Raw genomic sequence first — 23,665 nt, 5'->3', positions numbered from 1 at the left:
TGTATAAAAGACACCTGTCCACAGAAGCAATCAATCAATCAGATTCCAAACTCTCCACCATGGCCAAGACCAAAGAGCTCTCCAAGGATGTCAGGGACAAGATTGTAGACCTACACAAGACTGGAATAGGCTACAAGACCATCGCCAAGCAGCTTGGTGAGAAGGTGACAACAGTTGGTGCGATTATTCGCAAATGGAAGAAACACAAAATAACTGTCAATCTCCCTCGGCCTGGGGCTCCATGCAAGATCTCACCTCGTGGAGTTGCAATGATCATGAGAACGGTGAGGAATCAGCCCAGAACTACATGGGAGGATCTTGTCAATGATCTTAAGGCAGCTGGGACCATAGTCACCAAGAAAACAATTGGTAACACACTACGCCGTGAAGGACTGAAATCCTGCAGCGCCCGCAAGGTCCCCCTGCTCAAGAAAGCACATATACAGGCCCATCTGAAGTTTGCCAATGAACATCTGAATGATTCAGAGGAGAACTGGGTGAAAGTGTTGTGGTCAGATGAGACCAAAATCGAGCTCTTTGGCATCAACTCAACTCGCCGTGTTTGGAGGAGGAGGAATGCTGCCTATGACCCCAAGAATACCATCCCCACCGTCAAACATGGAGGTGGAAACATTATGCTTTGGGGGTGTTTTTCTGCTAAGGGGAAAGGATAACTTCACCGCATCAAAGGGACGATGGACGGGGCCATGTACAGTCAAATCTTGGGTGAGAACCTCCTTCCCTCAGCCAGAACATTGAAAATGGGTCGTGGATAGGTATTCCAGCATGACAATGACCCAAAACAAATGCCCAAGGCAACAAAGGAGTGGCTCAAGAAGAAGCACATTAAGGTCCTGGAGTGGCCTAGCCAGTCTCCAGACCTTAATCCCATAGAAAATCTGTGGAGGGAGCTGAAGGTTCGAGTTGCCAAACGTCAGCATCGAAACCTTAATGACTTGGAGAAGATCTGCAAAGAGGATTGGGACAAAATCCCTCCTGAGATGTGTGCAAACCTGGTGGCCAACTACAAGAAACATCTGACCTCTGTGATTGCCAACAAGGGTTTTGCCACCAAGTCATGTTTTGCAGAGGGGTCAAATACTTATTTCCCTCATTAAAATGCAAATCAATTTATAACGTGTTTTTCTGGATTTTTTTGTTGTTATTCTGTCTCTCACTGTTCAAATAAACCTACCATTAAAATGATAGACTCATGTCGTTGTCAGTGGGCAAACGTACAATATCAGCAGGGGATCAAATACTTTTTTCCCTCACTGTATGTAAACTTCCGACTTCAACTGTATGTATGGATATCTGTATTCACCGCTTTGTATTCCTCATTCATTTACCCATTCAGACGAGGCATAGTAAATGCAGAGTGACCTGTTGAAGTTGGCCTGGACCAGCTGGCATGGTATACTGCACCTCCTGTATAACAATGTTGTTTTATAAACCATAGCTGTGTTTTGTGCGCTGTGCCCCTCCTCTAGCTGCGTAGTCAGTCTTCCTCCATCAGTTTGAAGGCAGGTAATTGGGGTTGTTTGTGGTGAGTGTTTGGCCATGCTACCCTGACAGCTCCTGGGTGACACTGGCATGCTGAAAATCTCACTGTGTGTTTGTGTCATCTCTCTCTGTCTCTCTCTCTCTCTCTCTCTCCCTCTCTGTCTCTTTATATTTCTCTCTCTCTCTCTCTCTCTCTCTCCCCCTCTCTCTCTCTCTCTCTCTCTCTCTCTCAGGTCTACAGTCTGAAGGCTCACCCTCTCATCTCAACCCCTAGAACAACCCTCTGAACAGCAGCATCAAGACGTCGCCAAGATGTTCAGCACCAAAAGGTCAGAATGGCGTCACAGATTTGATCTATTTTTGTGCTGTTGGGGGGGGGGGACTGTCACAAATCTCAGGGCTTTTTTAAATGGCTTTGTCTGATACAAACTGACATTTCATGTCAGCTGTTTTCCATTTTTGCTCATGTTTTGGGGCTGAATTTGACTTTAGAGAGAGAGGTGACTTTTGAGTTAAGGTTAACACAAATGTTATTTTGCCTCTGTTTGTGACACATAATGAGGTCAATCACAAATAATGACAGTTTAAAGGTGCTTAATTTATTCAGAGTTCTATTTGTTTCTATTTTGGTTATTCTTCTTGGAATATAATGTTATTGTTTCCATAAAACATGGAGATACACACACACACACACACACACAATCAGACATCATCTTATACTAAAATGAAGCCTATAGGAATGTTGCAGGCATTAGTATTGCAAAAGAGGTCATTAATTGCCTGTGGATTACATCCTGAAATATAATTAATATTCAACACTAGAACTCCTCCCTCATATTTTCAGAAGTATACAAACACTCTCATCCCAGAATAAAAACAAACTGCCTTGGTGCCCTAGCTTGAATAATCACATAACCATGCATGTTCTAACAGGAAGTTACAGCTAGTTCACAAAATATATTAAATAATGGTCAAAGGCACCTTGCCTAACATCAGTGTTCAAATAAAACCAATGGGAGTTCTTTGCCTCAAACGTTTTCTGAGAGCTTTGTCTAAATTATCCCCACATCATATCAAATGCATGGTGAGAAAACGATTTTGTACTGTGTTGAAAGCTTCTAGAACATCAACTTGTTAATAGAGGGCTTTTAAGGTAAGTACCTTATTAACTGAAATAAACTGAAATGTTAAGCTCCCAACCGTTTTGGTCTGGTGGGGCGAAATTATACCCATTTTCATCACAATATGTGAGCGGTACCATCCTGAAAATCTTTATAGAAGATTAGAAGAATTACAAGATTTTCTATGACGTTTTTATAAAAACGTCATTGCGACCTCTGACGATAATACAGTATATGAACATAATGTAATATAATATAATCAAGTGAAGGTGAGATGATTCACAAGGTGGATGAATCCCTTGAGGATGAGTTGTCCTTGACTGAATCGTCCCATTCCCCACCGCTCCTCAGCACCCCCTGTCATATCATGCAAAAGCACACACCTGTCAGAAGTGACACTCTCTCTCCCCCTCTTTACGATCAAGCCTGGGCATACTCTTCATATTTATACCTGCTATATATATATAATGGTCCCATCAAGACCTAACACATTCCTCTGCTTGCTGACAAGCCCACTTCATTAATGTCCAACAGCCTCTGTCACATGTAGAACAAACAGCCCTGCCGCTGGAAGCCAATGTTGGTCATCAAATAGCTTTTTCCTGAATTACCTAATGTATGAAAATTGCCTTTTCTGCTTCCTGTTGTTACATAAAGCAGAACGTGTATGAGTCAGCCTCGGGTGGAACCTAACTGTATTTGTGGCAATACGTTGTTTTAGCAACGTAAATCAAGTCAAGCTTTTTAAGCACGTTGAACCTATTTCATACAAACAAACTTTAAAATGTTTGAATAGTATTGTTTGTTATTGTTGTTTCTGTTCTTGTGGTGGTGTGTTTTGGGTGAGTGGCGTATGGATGAGTTTTGTTCCTCTTTGTCCCGCCCTGAGACAAACGCTGAGGTAAAGTTAAAACGCAATACTGTTTATTATGATTTATACAGTGGGGAAAAAAAGTATTTAGTCAGCCACCAATTGTGCAAGTTATCCCACTTAAAAAGATGAGAGAGGTCTGTAATTTTCATCATATGTACACGTCAACTATGACAGACAAATTGAGGAAAAAAAATCCAGAAAATCACATTGTAGGATTTTTTATGAATTTATTTGCAAATTATGGTGGAAAATAAGTATTTGGTCACCTACAAACAAGCAAGATTTCTGGCTCTCACAGACCTGTAACTTCTTCTTTAAGAGGCTCCTCTGTCCTCCACTCGTTACCTGTATTAATGGCACCTGTTTGAACTTGTTATCAGTATAAAAGACACCTGTCCACAACCTCAAACAGTCACACTCCAAACTCCACTATGGCCAAGACCAAAGAGCTGTCAAAGGACACCAGAAACAAAATTGTAGACCTGCACCAGGCTGGGAAGACTGAATCTGCAATAGGTAAGCAGCTTGGTTTGAAGAAATCAACTGTGGGAGCAATTATTAGGAAATGGAAGACATACAAGACCTCTGATAATCTCCCTCGATCTGGGGCTCCACGCTGTCAAGATCGTCGAACAGAGATGAGGACCAAGGCGCAGCGTTGCAGGCAAACATACTCTTTATTAGAGACAGGATCTAAAACAACAAAACGAAAACGTGACAGTTCACGGTCTAACACAACCGACTAGAAACAAAATCCCACAAACACGAATGAAAAACAGACTGTATAAATATGGCTCCCAATCAGAGACAGCCAGCAACACCTGACACACGTTGCCTCTGATTGGGAGCCACTCTGGCCAACATAGAAATAGCACCCATAGACACAAAACACATAATCTACACACCCTGGCTCAACATAACAGTGTCCCCAGAGCCAGGGCGTGACAGTACCCCCCCCCCTAAAGGCGCGGACTCCGACCGCGTCAACCAAATACCACAGGGGAGGGACCGGGTGGGCACTCCGCCTAGGCGGCGGATCCGGCTCCGGGCCTGATCCGCGCTCCCTCTCCAACCCCCCAAAGTACCCCTGGTCCGGTCTGGCCCCGCTGGCCGGAGCTGGACTGCACACTGATGGAGCGGATTGCTCTAGCTCCGGCGTAAAACGTCTGACCAGTGCCGAACCAGGCACCAGTGGAACAGGCACGGGCCGAGCCGGGCTGACGAAGCGCACCACTGACTTGCTGCGGGGAGCAGGAACGGGCCGAGCCGGGCTGACGAAGCGCACCACTGACTTGGTGCGGGGAGCAGGAACGGGCCGAGCCGGGCTGACGAAGCGCACCACTGACTTGGTGCGGGGAGCAGGAACGGGCCGAGCCGGGCTGACGAAGCGCACCACTGACTTGGTGCGGGGAGCAGGAACAGACCGGACCGTACTGGGGACACACACCACTGGCCCTACACCGGGATCTGGAACGGGCCGGACCGGACTGGTAACACACCCCAGTACCTCTCGCCGTGCCTCTACACCTTCCATCCCCTCTTCGACCAGTGGCCCCCGTAACCTGGCGGCCTCCTCTGCCAACCCGCTGGACCGCTCTATCGCGGCCTCCTGCTGCCCCGACGTCGTGAGCCCCCCCCTAAAAATTTTCTGGGGGTCTCTCCTCCCCGCGGGCCAGGCCTCTATAGTTCTCGCCCAACTCTCGCTCTTCTGCTTCCAATTCCCGCCATTCAGCTCCTCATTCGGCTTGACCCAGTCGAAGCTCTTCCTCCACTGTTCCAAAGTCCACCCTCTCTGCTCCTCACTAGGCTGCTTGGTCCAGTTCTGGTGGGATCTTCTGTCTCCAACTCCCGCTATTCAGCTCCTCAATTGGCTTGACCCAGTCGAAGCTCTTCCTCCATTGTTCCCAAGTCCACTCTCTCTGCTCTTCACTCGGCTTGACCCAGTCGAGGCTGCCACGGAGATCTGCTAGGGATTTCCCTGGCGATGGCTCCTCGACTCGCTGCTTGGTCCAGTTGTGGTGGGATTTTCTGTCAAGATCGTCGAACAGAGATGAGGACCAAGGCGCAGCGTTGCAGGCAAACATACTCTTTATTAGAGACAGGATCAAAAACAACAAAACGAAAACGTGACAGTTCACGGTCTAACACAACCGACTAGAAACAAAATCCCACAAACACGAATGAAAAACAGACTGTATAAATATGGCTCCCAATCAGAGACAGCCAGCAACACCTGACACTCGTTGCCTCTGATTGGGAGCCACTCTGGCCAACATAGAAATAGCACCCATAGACACAAAACACATAATCTACACACCCTGGCTCAACATAACAGTGTCCCCAGAGCCAGGGCGTGACACACGCAAGATCTCACCCCGTGGGGTCAAAATGATCACAAGAACGGTGAGCAAAAATCCCAGAACCACACGGGGGGACCTAGTGAATGACCTGCAGAGAGCTGGGACCAAAGTAACAAAGCCTACCACCAGTAACACACTACGCCGCCAGGGACTCAAATCCTGCAGTGCCAGACGTGTCCCCCTGTTTAAGCCAGTACATGTCCAGGCCCGTCTGAAGTTTGCTAGAGTGCATTTGGATGATCCAGAAGAGGATTGGGAGAATGTCATATGGTCAGATGAAACCAAAATAGAACTTTTTGGTAAAAACTCAACTCGTCATGTTTGGAGGACAAAGAATGCTGAGTTGCATCCAAAGAACACCATACCTACTGTGAAGCATGGGGGTGGAAACATCATGCTTTGGGGCTGTTTTTCTGCAAAGGGACCAGGACGACTGATCCGTGTAAAGGAAAGAATGAATGGGGCCATGTATTGTGAGATTTTGAGTGAAAACCTCTTTCCATCAGCAAGGGCATTGTAGATGAAACGTGGCTGGGTCTTTCAGCATGACAATGATCCCAAACACACCGCCCGGGCAACGAAGGAGTGGCTTCATAAGAAGCATTTCAAGGTCCTGGAGTGGCCTAGCCAGTCTCCAGATCTCAACCCCATAGAAAATCTTTGGAGGGAGTTGAAAGTCCGTGTTGCCCAGCGACAGCCCCAAAACATGGAATGGGCCAAAATACCAGCAATAGTGTGTGAAAACCTTGTGAAGACTTGCAGAAAACGTTTGACCTGTGTCATTGCCAACAAAGGGTATATAACAAAGTATTGAGAAACTTTTGTTATTGACCAAATACTTATTTTCCACCACAATTTGCAAATAAATTCATTAAAAATCCTACAATGTGATTTTCTGGAGAAAAAAAATCAAATTTTGTCTGTCATAGTTGACGTGTACCTATGATGAAAATTACAGGCCTCTCTCATCTTTTTAAGTGGGAGAATTTGCACAATTGGTGGCTGACTAAATACTTTTTTGGCCCACTGTACATGATGCCAACACACGAGGGGAAGAGAGGTTGTCGTGATTCTAGTCATGCATATGAAATGCATATAATAATCAGCAGGTTGAGTAACGTATGGTAAAACTAAGATACCTCACTGTCTTCAGGGGGACTGGATCAATAGAACAGATGACATGGATGTGCTGAAAATGAGTATTTTATAGCAGCCCATCTTGAAAATTCACAGATTCTCAAACTCATTCCCATTTTGCTGAAAATGAGACAAAGCATTTTTCTTCTGCTAAACTGCTGAACGAGCCGAAAGACGACTGTGGAAATCTGTTTATCTGTCTAAAAGCCTGAGCTGCAACTGTGGATTTTTTTTATATTGGTTTTCCATCCTTGCCCCCTCACACACACACACACACACACACACACACACAAACACACAGTCACTGAAGCGTCCATCTGCATATACGCAGAGACTTTGATTAAAAGTCTTTCATTAAACTTTAATCAGTCTCACGTCTGACAGTGCTTTAGGCTACCTTGCATTTTATTGGAATGAAGTCTGGAACAGAGGCGAGGATGATAAATCTAGAACCTTCCTTTACCTAGGGAAAACACATTAGCCCTGCCTGTCTTTGATTACATTTACTAGAACTTCCCTCCAATACTAGAAAGACTGTTTTACTGTTATAGATGGGCCTAGATGGGCCCAGAGCCTCAGCATCCAGTCACAGCTTAATCGGTCATGTTTATACATTCTCATTAAAAGGTAACTTGAGCACCGTTAAATTGAATCTTTCATTCCAAGGGAACATTTATGAAGCGGAGAGCTGAATTACGGTTTTGTATCCAACTCATTAAAACTTTGCCCCGAAAGGCCGCCGCTAACGAAGCTATAGCTATAAATCTGGAACAGGGGGGAACAAAGAGAGGTCCCTATAATTCTCTTTGAGGTTGATGTAATTTGTATCTGTATTCTGTCTGGGGATATGCTCCTCTAATGAGGCTTGCCAGTGTTTACATGCCAAAATAGTCTGAGACGAACGGACGGTGAGGAGAGTCGAGTGGACCCAACCCCAGTACCACCTTCACTCCTCAGCTCATTATTCAGCCATCATGCTGCCGTTCTTGACACAACAATACACAACTCAGCTCCTATACGACCTCAAATCTCCCCAAATCCTCATTATATCCATCCTGGGGCTGGAAGAGGTTGTCTAGTTCCAGTTTTGGGTCATTCGTGGCCTCTGTTTGGTACCTCACGGCTGTTTGCTGTCATGAGATTCATCCCAAATGATACCCTATTTCCTATATAGTGCACTACTTTTGACCAGAGCATTGGTCAAAAGTAGTGCACTATATAGGGAATAGGGTACCATTTGGGACACAACCTTGGAACAGGAGGAGGCTGTCTGCCCTGTATGTCCTGTTGGTTGACAGCTCTGTTGCTGTCTGTTGAGAGGTTTTGGTAATGCTCTATTTTCTGTCTGTTTGTTGAGAGGTCTTGTTAATATGTTTGTTGAGAGGTCTTGATAATGCTCTGTTGCTGTCTGTTTGTTGAGAGGTCTTGTTAATGCTCTGTTCCTTTCTGTTTGAGAGGTCTTGGTAATGCTCTGTTGCTGTCTGTTTGTTGAGAGGTCTTGGTAATATGTTTGTTGAGAGGTCTTGATAATGCTCTGTTGCTGTCTGTTTGTTGAGAGGTCTTGTTAATGCTCTATTTGCTGTCTGTTTGTTGAGAGGTATTGGTAATGCTCTGTTCCTTTCTGTTTGTTGCGAGGTCTTGGTAATGCTCTATTTGCTGTCTGTTTGTTGAGAGGTATTGGTAATGCTCTGTTGCTGTCTGTTTGTTGAGAGGTCTTGGTAATATGTTTGTTGAGAGGTCTTGATAATGCTCTGTTGCTGTCTGTTTGTTGAGAGGTCTTGTTAATGCTCTGTTCCTTTCTGTTTGTTGAGAGGTCTTGTTAATGCTCTGTTCCTTTCTGTTTGTTGAGAGGTCTTGGTAATGCTCTATTTGCTGTCTGTTTGTTGAGAGGTCTTGGTAATATGTTTGTTGAGAGGTCTTGATAATGCTCTGTTGCTGTCTGTTTGTTGAGAGGTCTTGGTAATATGTTTGTTGAGAGGTCTTGATAATGCTCTGTTGCTGTCTGTTTGTTGATAGGTATTGGTAATGCTCTATTTTCTGTCTGTTTGTTGAGAGGTCTTGGTAATGCTCTGTTCCTTTCTGTTTGTTGAGAGGTTTTGGTAATGCTCTATTTTCTGTCTGTTTGTTGAGAGGTCTTGTTAATGCTCTATTTGCTGTCTGTTTGTTGAGAGGTATTGGTAATGCTCTGTTCCTTTCTGTTTGTTGAGAGGTCTTGGTAATGCTCTATTTGCTGTCTGTTTGTTGAGAGGTCTTGGTAATATGTTTGTTGAGAGGTCTTGATAATGCTCTGTTGCTGTCTGTTTGTTGAGAGGTCTTGGTAATATGTTTGTTAAGAGGTCTTGATAATGCTCTGTTGCTGTCTGTTTGTTGAGAGGTATTGGTAATGCTCTATTTTCTGTCTGTTTGTTGAGAGGTATTGGTAATGCTCTGTTCCTTTCTGTTTGTTGAGAGGTATTGGCAATGCTCTGTTCCTTTCTGTTTGTTGAGAGGTTTTGGTAATGCTCTATTTTCTGTCTGTTTGTTGAGAGGTCTTGTTAATGCTCTATTTTCTGTCTGTTGAGAGGTATTGGTAATGCTCTGTTCCTTTCTGTTTGTTGAGAGGTTTTGGTAATGCTCTATTTTCTGTCTGTTTGTTGAGAGGTCTTGTTAATGCTCTATTTGCTGTCTGTTTGTTGAGAGGTCTTGGTACTGCTCTGTTGCTGTCTGTTTGTTGAGAGGTCTTGGTAATATGTTTGTTGAGAGGTCTTGATAATGCTCTGTTGCTGTCTGTTTGTTGAGAGGTCTTGTTAATGCTCTGTTCCTTTCTGTTTGTTGAGAGGTCTTGGTAATGCTCCATTTGCTGTCTGTTTGTTGAGAGGTCTTGGTAATGCTCTATTTGCTGTCTGTTTGTTGAGAGGTCTTGGTAATATGTTTGTTGAGAGGTCTTGATAATGCTCTGTTGCTGTCTGTTTGTTGAGAGGTCTTGGTAATATGTTTGTTGAGAGGTCTTGATAATGCTCTGTTGCTGTCTGTTTGTTGAGAGGTCTTGTTAATGCTCTGTTCCTTTCTGTTTGTTGAGAGGTCTTGGTAATGCTCTGTTGCTGTCTGTTTGTTGAGAGGTCTTGGTAATATGTTTGTTGAGAGGTCTTGATAATGCTCTGTTGCTGTCTGTTTGTTGAGAGGTATTGGTAATGCTCTATTTTCTGTCTGTTTGTTGAGAGGTATTGGTAATGCTCTGTTCCTTTCTGTTTGTTGAGAGGTCTTGGTAATGCTCTATTTGCTGTCTGTTTGTTGAGAGGTATTGGTAATGCTCTGTTGCTGTCCGTTTGTTGAGAGGTCTTGGTAATATGTTTGTTGAGAGGTCTTGATAATGCTCTGTTGCTGTCTGTTTGTTGAGAGGTCTTGGTAATATGTTTGTTGAGAGGTCTTGATAATGCTCTGTTGCTGTCTGTTTGTTGAGAGGTCTTGTTAATGCTCTGTTCCTTTCTGTTTGTTGAGAGGTCTTTGTAATGCTCTGTTGCTGTCTGTTTGTTGAGAGGTCTTGGTAATATGTTTGTTGAGAGGTCTTGATAATGCTCTGTTGCTGTCTGTTTGTTGAGAGGTATTGGTAATGCTCTATTTTCTGTCTGTTTGTTGAGAGGTATTGGTAATGCTCTGTTCCTTTCTGTTTGTTGAGAGGTCTTGGTAATGCTCTATTTGCTGTCTGTTTGTTGAGAGGTATTGGTAATGCTCTGTTGCTGTCTGTTTGTTGAGAGGTCTTGTTAATGCTCTGTTCCTTTCTGTTTGTTGAGAGGTCTTGGTAATGCTCTATTTCCTGTCTGTTTGTTGAGAGGTCTTGGTAATGCTCTATTTGCTGTCTGTTTGTTGAGAGGTCTTGGTAATGCTCTATTTTCTCTCTGTTTGTTGAGAGGTCTTGGTAATGCTCTGTTGCTGTCTGTTTGTTGAGAGGTCTTGGTAATATGTTTGTTGAGAGGTCTTGATAATGCTCTGTTGCTGTCTGTTGGTTGAGAGGTATTGGTAATGCTCTATTTGCTGTCTGTTTGTTGAGAGGTATTGGTAATGCTCTATTTTCTGTCTGTTTGTTGAGAGGTATTGGCAATGCTCTGTTCCTTTCTGTTTGTTGAGAGGTTTTGGTAATGCTCTATTTTCTGTCTGTTTGTTGAGAGGTCTTGTTAATGCTCTATTTGCTGTCTGTTTGTTGAGAGGTATTGGTAATGCTCTGTTCCTTTCTGTTTGGTGAGAGGTCTTGGTAATGCTCTATTTGCTGTCTGTTTGTTGAGAGGTCTTGGTAATGCTCTATTTGCTTTCTGTTTGTTGAGAGGTCTTGGTAATATGTTTGTTGAGAGGTCTTGGTAATATGTTTGTTGAGAGGTCTTGATAATGCTCTGTTGCTGTCTGTTTGTTGAGAGGTATTGGTAATGCTCTATTTTCTGTCTGTTTGTTGAGAGGTATTGGTAATGCTCTATTTGCTGTCTGTTTGTTGAGAGGTATTGGTAATGCTCTGTTCCTTTCTTTTTGTTGAGAGGTCTTGGTAATGCTCTATTTGCTGTCTGTTTGTTGAGAGGTATTGGTAATGCTCTGTTGCTGTCTGTTTGTTGAGAGGTCTTGGTAATATGTTTGTTGAGAGGTCTTGATAATGCTCTGTTGCTGTCTGTTTGTTGAGAGGTCTTGTTAATGCTCTGTTCCTTTCTGTTTGTTGAGAGGTCTTGGTAATGCTCTATTTTCTGTCTGTTTGTTGAGAGGTCTTGGTAATGCTCTATTTGCTCTCTGTTTGTTGAGAGGTCTTGGTAATGCTCTGTTGCTGTCTGTATGTTGAGAGGTCTTGGTAATATGTTTGTTGAGAGGTCTTGATAATGCTCTGTTGCTGTTTGTTGGTTGAGAGGTATTGGTAATGCTCTATTTGCTGTCTGTTTGTTGAGAGGTATTGGTAATGCTCTATTTTCTGTCTGTTTGTTGAGAGGTATTGGTAATGCTCTATTTGCTGTCTGTTTGTTGAGAGGTATTGGTAATGCTCTGTTCCTTTCTTTTTGTTGAGAGGTCTTGGTAATGCTCTATTTGCTGTCTGTTTGTTGAGAGGTATTGGTAATGCTCTGTTGCTGTCTGTTTGTTGAGAGGTCTTGGTAATATGTTTGTTGAGAGGTCTTGATAATGCTCTGTTGCTGTCTGTTTGTTGAGAGGTCTTGTTAATGCTCTGTTCCTTTCTGTTTGTTGAGAGGTCTTGGTAATGCTCTATTTTCTGTCTGTTTGTTGAGAGGTCTTGGTAATGCTCTATTTGCTCTCTGTTTGTTGAGAGGTCTTGGTAATGCTCTGTTGCTGTCTGTATGTTGAGAGGTCTTGGTAATATGTTTGTTGAGAGGTCTTGATAATGCTCTGTTGCTGTTTGTTGGTTGAGAGGTATTGGTAATGCTCTATTTGCTGTCTGTTTGTTGAGAGGTATTGGTAATGCTCTATTTTCTGTCTGTTTGTTGAGAGGTATTGGCAATGCTCTGTTCCTTTCTGTTTGTTGAGAGGTTTTGGTAATGCTCTATTTTCTGTCTGTTTGTTGAGAGGTCTTGGTAATGCTCTATTTGCTGTCTGTTTGTTGAGAGGTCTTGGTAATGCTCTGTTGCTGTCTGTTTGTTGAGAGGTCTTGGTAATATGTTTGTTGAGAGGTCTTGATAATGCTCTGTTGCTGTCTGTTGGTTGAGAGGTATTGGTAATGCTCTATTTGCTGTCTGTTTGTTGAGAGGTATTGGTAATGCTCTGTTCCTTTCTGTTTGTTGAGAGGTCTTGGTAATGCTCTATTTCCTGTCTGTTTGTTGAGAGGTCTTGGTGATGCTGAGTCAAGCTGTCAAGCTTGGAGCTATAATTGCTTTCAGTGTGGGCTGTAATGAAATTACTACAACAATATGAGTGGGACTCATTAGTTGTGGATGGACCCAGACACAGACTGAGCCTAGGGGTCTGTTCAAATGTGTTTGATGCTTGCTTTAATGTGGACTGACTGGCACTGGGTGTGAATAAATGACAACTTCACAAGTGGGATGTTCCATGGATATTCAGCATAGAGGAAAACATCTTCCTGAATCAATTTACCTGATTCTGTCTCTATCATTCACAACAATGACTCACAAAGTAATATATTCCTTTATTCTCTTTCCTTGATAATTAACATGATTTAACATGTTCTGTATGACCTTGACAACTTTGTTCGCCATGACATTACAGACTACATACGTCAGCCAATGAAGAAAATTAGCCTACTTGATGTGTCACATCATCAAAACTTCTAGTTAAGGATGCCATCAGAAAGGGTATATAATAAACAGAATAACAGATACAACATTGACCTCCCCCCACCCCACCCACACATGAATGGACACACAAACACACACACACACACACACACATACACACACTCACAAACACGCACGCAAAACCCCCTACTGATCCTGAGCCCTGAGCCCAGGCGTCCTCACTGACCTTGGGAATCTGTGCAACAAAGTCTATGTAGTTTCTTCATGAAAGACGTGAAATTGTGGTGCCTGACCCTGAGCCTGGCAACAGCATAGCAGCTCACAAGGAGTGACTAGTGTTAGCTAACATGGGGAATGACAGCAGCACTAGTACTGCCTGAGGACAGCTAACTCTGAGGGAAAGTGAAGAGGGAAGGGTTTTACTCTGAGAGAGGAAAGGGAGCTATTAGGTGACAGTATCGTTTGTCATGGGACACATCATCTCTAGGGCTGTTGCTATTATAGATTCCATTTTAGAATTCAGAATCTGAGGAGGGCAAAGAGGATGTGCGGTTGCAGTCTGTCCTTCTCACTGTGCACAAGACTAGGATATAAGGGTAGACTAACAGTAAACTAATATGCCATATGAACTAGGGCTGGGAATTGCCAGGGACCTCACGATAAGATATTATCACAATACTTAGGTACCGATATGATATATATTGCGATTCTCACGATTCTATATGTATTGCGATTCGATACTGTGATTTTATTCAATGTTCCGAACATATTGCTCACCATATGTCTGCTGCAGAGGGACGAGAGAGAGCCATGAGAAAATGACTTTTGATCAGTCATGGAAATAAAAGTGCTGAAAGCAAATTGGATCCCTATTTAAAAAGAAGATGGAGAACAAGCTATGCAGGAAAAATGCTGGACATTTGGTGCAGGTACAGCCAACTAGCACAAAAATAATATTGCGATATTGTTTTACCCCATTATTATTATGAACTAGAGCAAACTATTCAGGTAAGTGCATTATGTCACGCTCACATTCGCCATTGTTACTGATATACAGTGTATCTTTGTCGGCTAAAACCCCTGATCAATTCCTCTGAAAGTGCAATGGAAAAGTACTATCAGGTACTGTGATGTGTTGTGGGTCTTACTGCTTATTGATGGACAGCAGTAGCAGCAGGTGTTGACTGACTCAAATGTTCCATTGATCTGTCAGGCTATTAATAGAACATTGTTGTCTAGCATGTTGTCTATCTACCGCTGTAGACGATCTACAAGGACTGACTGGCCCTTGCTGTGTCTCACATGTTGTCTACCACTGGTGCCTTATGTAGATACCTGGGTTCACTGTAGCCTTGTGAGAAAATGTGTTTGTGCTGCTTTGCTGATTCTTACGTGGCCATTGTTAGGTGACAACATCCGGTGTCACCGGACCACATCCAGTGGATTGCTGGTGATTGTAGGCTTTAAGAAAAAGCAACAATGTTGGTGCAGGAATAAAGCACGAGAGCAGCATATATGGTATAGCCTTCTCTTTCATACCTATACACTGTTGATCGTAGCCATTAAGGCCTTGGCCTGCTCCTAGTAAGGAGTTCAGTCTCTTCAATTAATACTCTGCTTTCTGTTTTTTCTATGGAACTAAAACTAGTGTTAATCTACTTACATGTCTGTGAAGATAGCAAAGTGGGCCCCTGAAGAGTTTCGCTTTCAGGGGCCCACTTTTTCCCCTTGAATATACACATACACTTTCTCAGGCGGCCAGGAGAAAGTATGGTGTCATGCATGGGATGGATGTAGAGTGGTTTGAGAGTCACACCGCTGTTTCCTCTCTAGCTCATGCTGGGGTAACTGAGCCTTGCGGGCATGCCTTCCATGGCCACCAGCTGATGAAATTTGTATGCAGCTGTATTTAGAAAACTGTATTTTACAGGATTACTTTTCAGTCTCCATTTCTGACTTCAAAGGAGGAGCTTGGCCACTGCTGGAGGTATGGTTCTGAACTATCTAGTGCACTATTCTGTTCAATGTTCCATTCTATTTGTCAGACCTGTTTTCCATCGCTCCCAGGCTTCTAACTGATCAATTCTAATCTCCCGTAACAATATTTTTAATTTTTTAATTTCTGTTAATCTATTAAATGAAATATGTAATGAATTTGCTGATTGCATGTCAGTGGGCGGCAGGTAGCTTAGTGGTTAAGAGCGTTGTGCCAGTAACCGAAAGGTCGCTGGTTCTAATCCCTGAGCCGACTAGGTGAAAAATCTGTCTGTGCCCTTGAGCAAGGCACTTAACCCTAATTGCTCCTGTAAGTCGCTCTGGATAAGAGCGTCTGCTAAATGACTAAAATGTATTTATTTATTTATGTCAATGGAATTAGTGCCTTAGCTTGCAGCTAGGGTACACATATAGTGAAGTGAATACCAAAAACTGCCTACAGAACTGTTGGCCTTCCACTTTGAAGAAACCAATGGTTCATTACTACTTAAAGTGCTCCATTCTACTTTATTGACTGCTGTTGAAAAGTCAATGAGCTATGCTACATAAGTTATATAGCAGGCTTCATTTATTTAAAGAGCTTTGCTCTGCGCTACCTATTCTAACCTAAGTTGCATTTGATCACATTTGCCTGCTACGTTTCTTTTCACACTATTTAACATAGTCGTCTGCTGTACAGGATGTGGCATCACAATGGTAGCACGTTTCGACTAAATTGCACACATCTCAGGGGAAGAAAGAAGTGGCCCTTGAGGGGTTTGATTGTGAACATGCCCTAGTTAAACTGAGGGAAAACCATGTCCCCCTCCAAGCCCTGAGCACCACCACCTTGGGCATGTTGGCATATTGTTGTGGCATGATGCCAGGCAACCCATGGTTCTTTCAGCTAGTACCACCCTGTCCATACCCTCGCCTCCTCCCCTCTCATCCTCCCTCCTCGTTGGGTGAATGCACCGGAGCAGCCGGTCCCTCTGGGCCCCTGAGTCCCGGGGTGAACACCTAGGAAGAGTCAAATGAATGTGTGATTTCATTACTCACATGAAACACCAGCAGCTCTCAATGCCGGCCAGAGGGCAAACTAAACGCTGCAGTCAGAAACAGGAAAAGAAATATTTTTCTATTACATGAGCTACTGTAGTAAATTACCTTTCAGAAACAAATTAGAATTCCAATTCTCAAAGCTTTGGTATTTTTAGTGTAATGTATACTGTCTATTTTTTTATGAGCGATATGTTTCTCTTTCATATGTTCTCTTTATCTCTTTGTTACAGTAATATGGTATGTTTTCTGGGATACAGATTGTGACATCAGTAGCATGAGAGCAGAGAGAATAGAGAAAGAGGGAGAGAGAGAACACCTCCGGGTGAGGTGGGTGGCAGGATGTTTGTTAAGCATGGTAATTGGTAGTGTGAAGGATACCGGGGCGAAATATGGCTCTTCAAAGATCTGTAATAGCTACTGCAAGTCTCTCTCTCGCTCTCCCTCTCTCTCTCTCCGTCTCTCTCCCTCTCTCTCTTTCTCTCGCTCTCTCTCCTTCTCGCTCCCTCTCTCTCTTTCTCTCTCTCTCTCTCTCTTTGTCTGCATTTTCACTTTCATCCCCCAGGATCAAATCATTTCATATCTTATATAAGGACTATATAAAGATTAGAAAACTGTGAGTCCAAACAAGCGTCTTCAAACAGTTATACGATTCGAATGTGGGAAGGGAAACGCATGAATGGCTGGCTATCTTTTTTCAATTTGCTGGCTGCTGTGACATTTTGCAATGGTGGGAAAAAGTACTAAATGGAAATTATCAAATGTAATGCTGCTCCCTGCTCTCCGCTTGCTGCTTTTGATTGATGTTGGCTGAGCTCATCCTTATCTGACATTTTTTCATTTACCACGTTGCCCAAAGTGGATGTTTTTCTAACTGGGGATCTGACCTTACTGATCTGTGTGATCTATGGGAGGAGATGGAACTCTCAGAACCTTCTAGAAGGCTATAAAACACAGAGAATCACCAGGCAGCTCTATCTAGGAGCTATAGGTACACCTGGTGCATTCTGGTGCATGTCGTTTTGATTTATGTATGAGCCAGATGGCATTGTGAAGGTTTTCTGAAGGTAATATTTTACAATGATGAAAAGCCTCTACATGGTGTCTCGAGAAGCCAACCTATCATTATCGTAAACAATACAGTTTATGTCACATCACTGTATGGGCAAAAACAGGGACAGGTGGTGAAATACACTATATATAGAAAAGCATGTGGACACCCCTTCAAATTAGTGGATTCGGCTATGTATGTCTAAATACACTATATGACCAAAAGTATGTGGACACCTGCTCGTCGAACATATCATTCCAAAATCATGGGCATTAATATGGAGTTGGTCCCCCCTTTGCTGCTATAACAGCCTCCACTCTTCTGGGAAGGCTTTCCACTAGATGTTGGAACATTGCTGTGGGGACTTGCTTCAGCCACAAGAGCATTAGTGGGCACTGATGTTGGGCGATTATGCCTGCCTCGCAGTCGGCGTTCCAATTCATCCCAGAGGTGTTCGATGGGGTTGAGGTCAGGGCAAGCGAGTCAAGTTCTTCCACACCGATCTCGACAAACCATTTCTGTATGGACCTCGCTTTGTGCACGGGGGCATTGTCATGCTGAAACAGGAAAGGGCCTTCCCCAAACTGTGGCCACAAAGTTTGAAGCACAGAATCATCTAGAATGTCATTGTATGCTGTAGCGTTAAGATTTCCCTTCACTGGAACTAAGGGGCCTAGCCCGAACCATGAAAAACAGCCCCAGACCATTATTCCTCCACCAAACTTTACAGTTGGCACTATGCATTCGGGCAGGTAGAGTTTTCCTGGCATCCACCAAACCCAGATTAGTCCGTCGGACTGTCAGATGGTGAAGAGTGATTCATCACTCCAGAGAACGTGTTTCCACTGTTCCAGTCCAATGGCGGCAAGCTTTACACCACTCCAGCCGACGCTTGGCATTGTGCATGGTGATCTTAGGCTTGTGTGCAGCTGTTCGGCCATGAAAACCCATTTCATGAAGCTCCCGACGAACAGTTATTGTGCTGACGTTGCTTCCAGATTCAGTTTGGAACTCGGTAGAGAGTGTTGCAACCGAGGACAGACGATTTTTACACGCTACACGCTTCAGCACTCGCGGTCCCGTTCTGTGAGCTTGTGTGGCCTACCACTTCGCGGCTGAGCTGTTGTTGCTTCTAGATGTTTCCATTTCACAATAACAGCACCTACAGTTCACCAGGGCAGCTCTAGCAGGGCAAAACTGACTTGTTGGGAAGGTGGCATCCTATGACGGTGCCATGTTGAAAGTCACTGAACTCTTCAGTAAGGCCATTCTACTGCCAATTTGTCTATGGAGATTGCATGGCTCTGTGCTTGATTTTATACACCTGTCAGCAACGGTGTGGCTGAAATAGCTGATTTCAGCTAATTTGAAGTGGTGTCCACATACTTTTGTATATAAAGTGTATGTAAACTGAGTGTACAAAACATTAAGAACACCTTCCTAGTATTGAGTTCCCGGTGTCCTTGATGTTTTGTATACTCAGTGTATAATTTTCACAATTGCCCAAATGAGCTTCACATCCCTGACTGTGTATGAATATGTACTTAGTTAATTTAATTTAAAAGAAGAGTGGCTATTACAAATATTCCAAAGTATCATGGTTGAAACTTGTATGTGTTTTTAGTGATCAGTTATTTTTTATTTGCAAAAGTAATTAAGCAAAGAACTACTTTGAAACGTGTATGTTTGAAAAATGTGTTAGTGCTCAAATCATAGAAGCATTTCCCGGGTGAGTAGAGGATGAGGAGAGGGTGAGGGTGTGCGGTATTGGCCAGAAGGCCAGCGCCTGTTAGTTCATCTCATCCACTGAGACGGTTGGGTTTAGTGGAAGGCTAAGGTATGCTAGCTAGCGTAGCGACGGCACTCCATCGCAATACATCAACAATCTGACTCTTACCCGGAGCTGGCAGCTCTCTCTGTTCTCACCCCCAGGAGACTAGCAGAAAGTGAAGGAAGTGGCTTGGCAAAGCTGAAGTGATTGGATGGGTTCTCCTTGGTTGAGTTCCAAATGGCACCCTATTCCCTATGTAGTGCACTTCTTTTGGTCAAAGTAGTACACTACATAGGGCATAGGGTGCCATTTGGGGCGTATCCCTTCCACAGACAGGCTAATTTCACTCCTGTTAATGTCACTGTCTGAGGAGAGCGTGTGGAACTGAAGGAAGAGCGCAAAAGCAGTGTCAGTGTACCCATACAAATGGATTTGCTGAGGTACTGACATATTGAGTGTGCCCATGAGTAGGGGTGTAACGGTTCACCAAATCCATGGTTATTAAGGTTTTGGGGTTATGGTTCGGTTTGGTTAAGGTACTGAGTTACTTTTTGTTTATTTGGCAAAAGACCCAAAACTAAAAAGCACCCTATTTGTGGCCCAAGTCTAGTTTCTGTTACAGTATTCACAATGTTCCTGGCATTGTCTGTTGTGACATGGATTTTTATGTTGGGCCTCTAAAGTAGAGGTCTTCACGGGTCCAAAAAGTTGGGCCCGTTCCAAAATGGACATGGGGCTTTCTCATTGGACCCAATATGCATAAATAAATAAAAATATATAGAGACTTGTTCCTAACGGACCTGAGGACAACTAGACCAGTTCCGTTGGTCCGATCCGAGTGATGTTCCCAAACTGGAGATTTAAACGATGATGGAGCGCAGTTAAGATTAGAATTTTGATTACAACCTGCGCATAGGCTATCGTTAGTTGTTTTAACGGAATAGCTACAATGTTTTTCAGCTCAATGACATACAATGCAGTGTAGGCATAGCTTATAGGCCTAGTGTTTTTTTATTTTTTTATTTTATGTGTTCATTCTGGTTAACAGTGCGGACCGAACTGAGGTCCCCGTACCGAACGGTTCGGTATGAAAAATGTGCACTGTTACAGCCCTACCAATGAGTGTACTGTCAAATTACCGTTTTCTGAGGGAAATTGCCTGTTCTAGTAATTCCACACACATGCACATGCACACGCACACGCACACACACACACACACACCACTCGTCTATCGAGATGTATCCCTCTCTTGGCATCAGCTAAATGCCATTGAAGCGTCTGTTAATGGTTCTTGACAAACTGCCTACTGGTCTGACATCTTCTTTAAATAAACAGGCCTTTTCCATCGGTCTCCTCCTTGACTGACTGCCACTAAATTCACATCACAACTATATTCCCCCATTCTATTCTGTTCCCAGCGCCCTCCCTATGGGCTGGGGCGGTGACTCATCAGAGAGAGACACAGACAGACATACAGACAGACAGACAGACAGGGAGACAGGGAGACAGACAGACAGGGAGACAGACAGACAGACAGGGAGATTTGGGGATATATAGAGAGAGAAGGTACTGATATGCATATCGGATAGACAAATATTATGCAATGTGTATTCCTTTAACTCCCATACAGTAGTATACCTTACTGTCTCAATCTCAGGTTGTGAACAGTGTACTGCACATCATGCAGTAAAGACATAGGTTGTGTAAGGCAGGGAAGGCTTGACCTATTTGGATCAAACTAATGAGGCATGATGTTGTGATGGAACAGTAGGATGATGAAAACATGGCATCTGATTGATTGTTGTGGTCAAGAAACGTTGTTGACAGAATCGACTACTGAAGCACTCCTCGGGTTATGGTTCTGACCTGAACTGTACTGTAATGTGCTGTGCCAGCATGGATATTTTCTTTTCACATCCTTTGACATCTTACATGTCCTTTCCAGCATTGTTCAAGCCACTAGGGTAGATGCATAAGCAGGCCAGTGCAGTACAGCTCTGTTCAGCTTGGTTGGGTGCATCTTTTCTCTCTCTCTAGTCTGTCTGTGGACTGTGATCTCTGTGGCTCTGATTGTAGTGGTTTGTTTCTAGTGTTTAGGATCTGAGCTGAGCTGACTAACTGTTGCAAGGCTGACTGGTTGTTCTCCTCCACCAACTTCTAAATTAGAAAGGGGAAGTGATGTGGCATATTGGCTGTCATCACAAGAATTTACACAGAGGTGCTGTGTGGTGCTGTAGAAGTGTAGATTCAGAGTTGCTCTGCTCACTGAGATGTGGTGCCTTGTCTGGACCTGCCCTGCCCTGCCCTGGCCTCTGCCACTGCAATTACCCCCTCACCCCTAACTCTTTCTACCTCACCCATAATTCTCTCTACCTCACCCCTAGCCTCTCTCTACCTCCCCCTAACCCTCTCTACCTCCCCCTACCTCTCTCTACCTCACTACCTCCCCCTACCTCTCTCTACCTCCCCCTACCTCTCTCTACCTCCCCTACCTCTCTACCTCCACTACCTCCCCTACCTCTCTCTACCTTCCCCTACCTCTCTCTACCTCCACTACCTCCCCTACCTCTCTCTACCTCCACTACCTCCCCTAGCTCTCTCTACCTCCACTACCTCCCCTAACTCTCTATACCTCCCCTACCTCTCTACCTCTCCTACCTCTCTCTACCTCCACTACCTCTCTCTACCTCCACTACCTCCCCTACCTCTCTCTACCTCCACTACCTCTCTCTAACTGCTCTCTCTTTTAGAGCCACACCAACACAGCCAGCCTAGCATCATATATAGTATTCACTCTCACTCCTCCAGGAAATTGAGACATCCATATTTGATGTCCTTGTGGTGTATCCCTGGAATCGTTACCCCTTCTCTCTCCCTCCCTAAGAGACTTCTTCAATGCCCTACCATGCAAATTATCCTTCTTCTGATACCTCCTCCACAGTGGCCCCTCCAAGACATATACACATAAATCCCATTTTAAAGTGCATGTAAAGCAATTAAGGAGTGGCTAGCACCAGTTAAGCAAGGAATTAAATTGTCTATGTGGCAACACTAGCTTTACAAATTATCGTTACAGAGTCATTGTCTGCACAAATGGAGCGTCCCCTAGCTAATGTCATTTAGCGTTTGATAGGCGAACGGAGGGTGAGATTGTGGGCTCTGCTCTATGGCATGAAGGCCTAGCTAATTATCGATACCTGCTATCACTAACCCTCAATAAATGCCCAAAGAAAGTAAGACCCAGCTGTAATGAGTTATTTTCATCCAGGTAAAAGCAGGGAATTGATAATCTATAGATTGTATCCTTCCTTCCTGTGTGTGTGTGTGCATGCTTGCGTGCGGTGTGTTTGTGAGTTAGATTAAAGGCGTTTAAATGTGGTTATGTTGTATTGTGGGAGATAGAGGGAGGTCAGAGCAGGCAGGCTGTCTGGGGATTCAGAGTAATCAGACAGCCAAAACAACAGGTTCGGCGTTCCAGAGAAACATCAATCATGTTCTGTTGTCTCTCTAGTGCATTTTAAAATGGTTGTTTTCTACTGGCATTAGAATCTCATCAGATGGACGTGTGCAGAAAGATGTGTGTAGGGTTCTAATCAGGGGGTGTATGTTTTGTATTGTTATTTGTTTTTAATATATTTAATTCCCCATAGAAGTATGTATGCTAGCTTTGCTGAGCAGAATAATAAATCATAGTGAGGTCTGAGGCTAAGAAAAGGAAGTGATCATTATAAGAATCAATACAGGTTTGATCAATGATCACTAATCATGATGACCGATTGCTGTCGACGTCAACATTGTAGCATAATGTCCCACAGTCGAAAGCTTTCTAGATGACAGTTGCTCTAACAAGGCTTGATGAGAAATGATTTGTTCTTTTACCTCAAGCAGCTCCACTCAGCTCAGTGCAGACAGAGCAAAAGCTAAAAGCCTTACAGTGAAACCAGTGAACCCGGTTGGCTGGGACACACAGTGAGAGATGTTAAAGGTACAATCTGGGATCTGGGAATCTGTTCAATGGTCAGTTCAACTCTTGATATTTACCCATTGAATCTTGGAGAGGGGTTGCATATCCCTAGCCCAATCTCTCAGCTGTATAGTAAAACATATGACTGGGCTGCTGTTTTGCTAAGAAACAAATCCCAAATTGTAGCTTTAAAGCCAGCAGAGGGTCCTCTCTGTCCAGACTAGACCAGACCAGAGGAGCATCTCTCTTGCTGGCTGCGTCCCAAATGGCACCCCCCTATTCCCTTTAGTACACTACCTTTGACCAGAGCTCTATGGGCCCTGCTCAAAAGTAGTGGACTATATAGGGAACAGGCTGCCATTTGAGATGCCGTTACTGTGCTGCTGGATCGAAGGTGACATGTGACAACTAGAGGCACAGCTGGCTCCATCTAATGTCACATCGCTATAATGTGGTTTAGAGAATTGCCTGTGAGCAAGAAGGCTTATTTTTATCCATTAAACCCAACATCCCCCCTCCTCTTCCTCCTCCATTTCAAGTCTCTACAGTCTGTCTGTTTAAAAAAAATATATATATATTGCTTGTATTTTTTCACATGGAGACAGTGCCTTAAGTTGTGAAACTGGACATTTTTGT

At 43.8% G+C, this 23,665-nt stretch overlaps 1 long non-coding RNA gene across 1 annotated transcript in view; it reads left to right on the top strand.

The window, feature by feature from the left end:
- Positions 1–23,665, top strand: part of LOC311111554 — a 90,251-nt gene that overhangs the window by 27,949 nt on the left and 38,637 nt on the right. The window contains exon 2 of the long non-coding RNA XR_014610780.1: positions 1,737–1,832. This is a non-coding gene — a long non-coding RNA (uncharacterized lncRNA). The remainder of the gene's footprint in view (positions 1–1,736; positions 1,833–23,665) is intronic.

The sequence above is a fragment of the Coregonus lavaretus genome, assembly GCF_964263955.1.
Source record: "Coregonus lavaretus genome assembly, chromosome: 3".
NCBI lineage: Eukaryota > Metazoa > Chordata > Actinopteri > Salmoniformes > Salmonidae > Coregonus > Coregonus lavaretus.
Note: the sequence above shows the minus strand (reverse complement) of the source record. Positions and strands in the feature narration are given on the sequence as shown.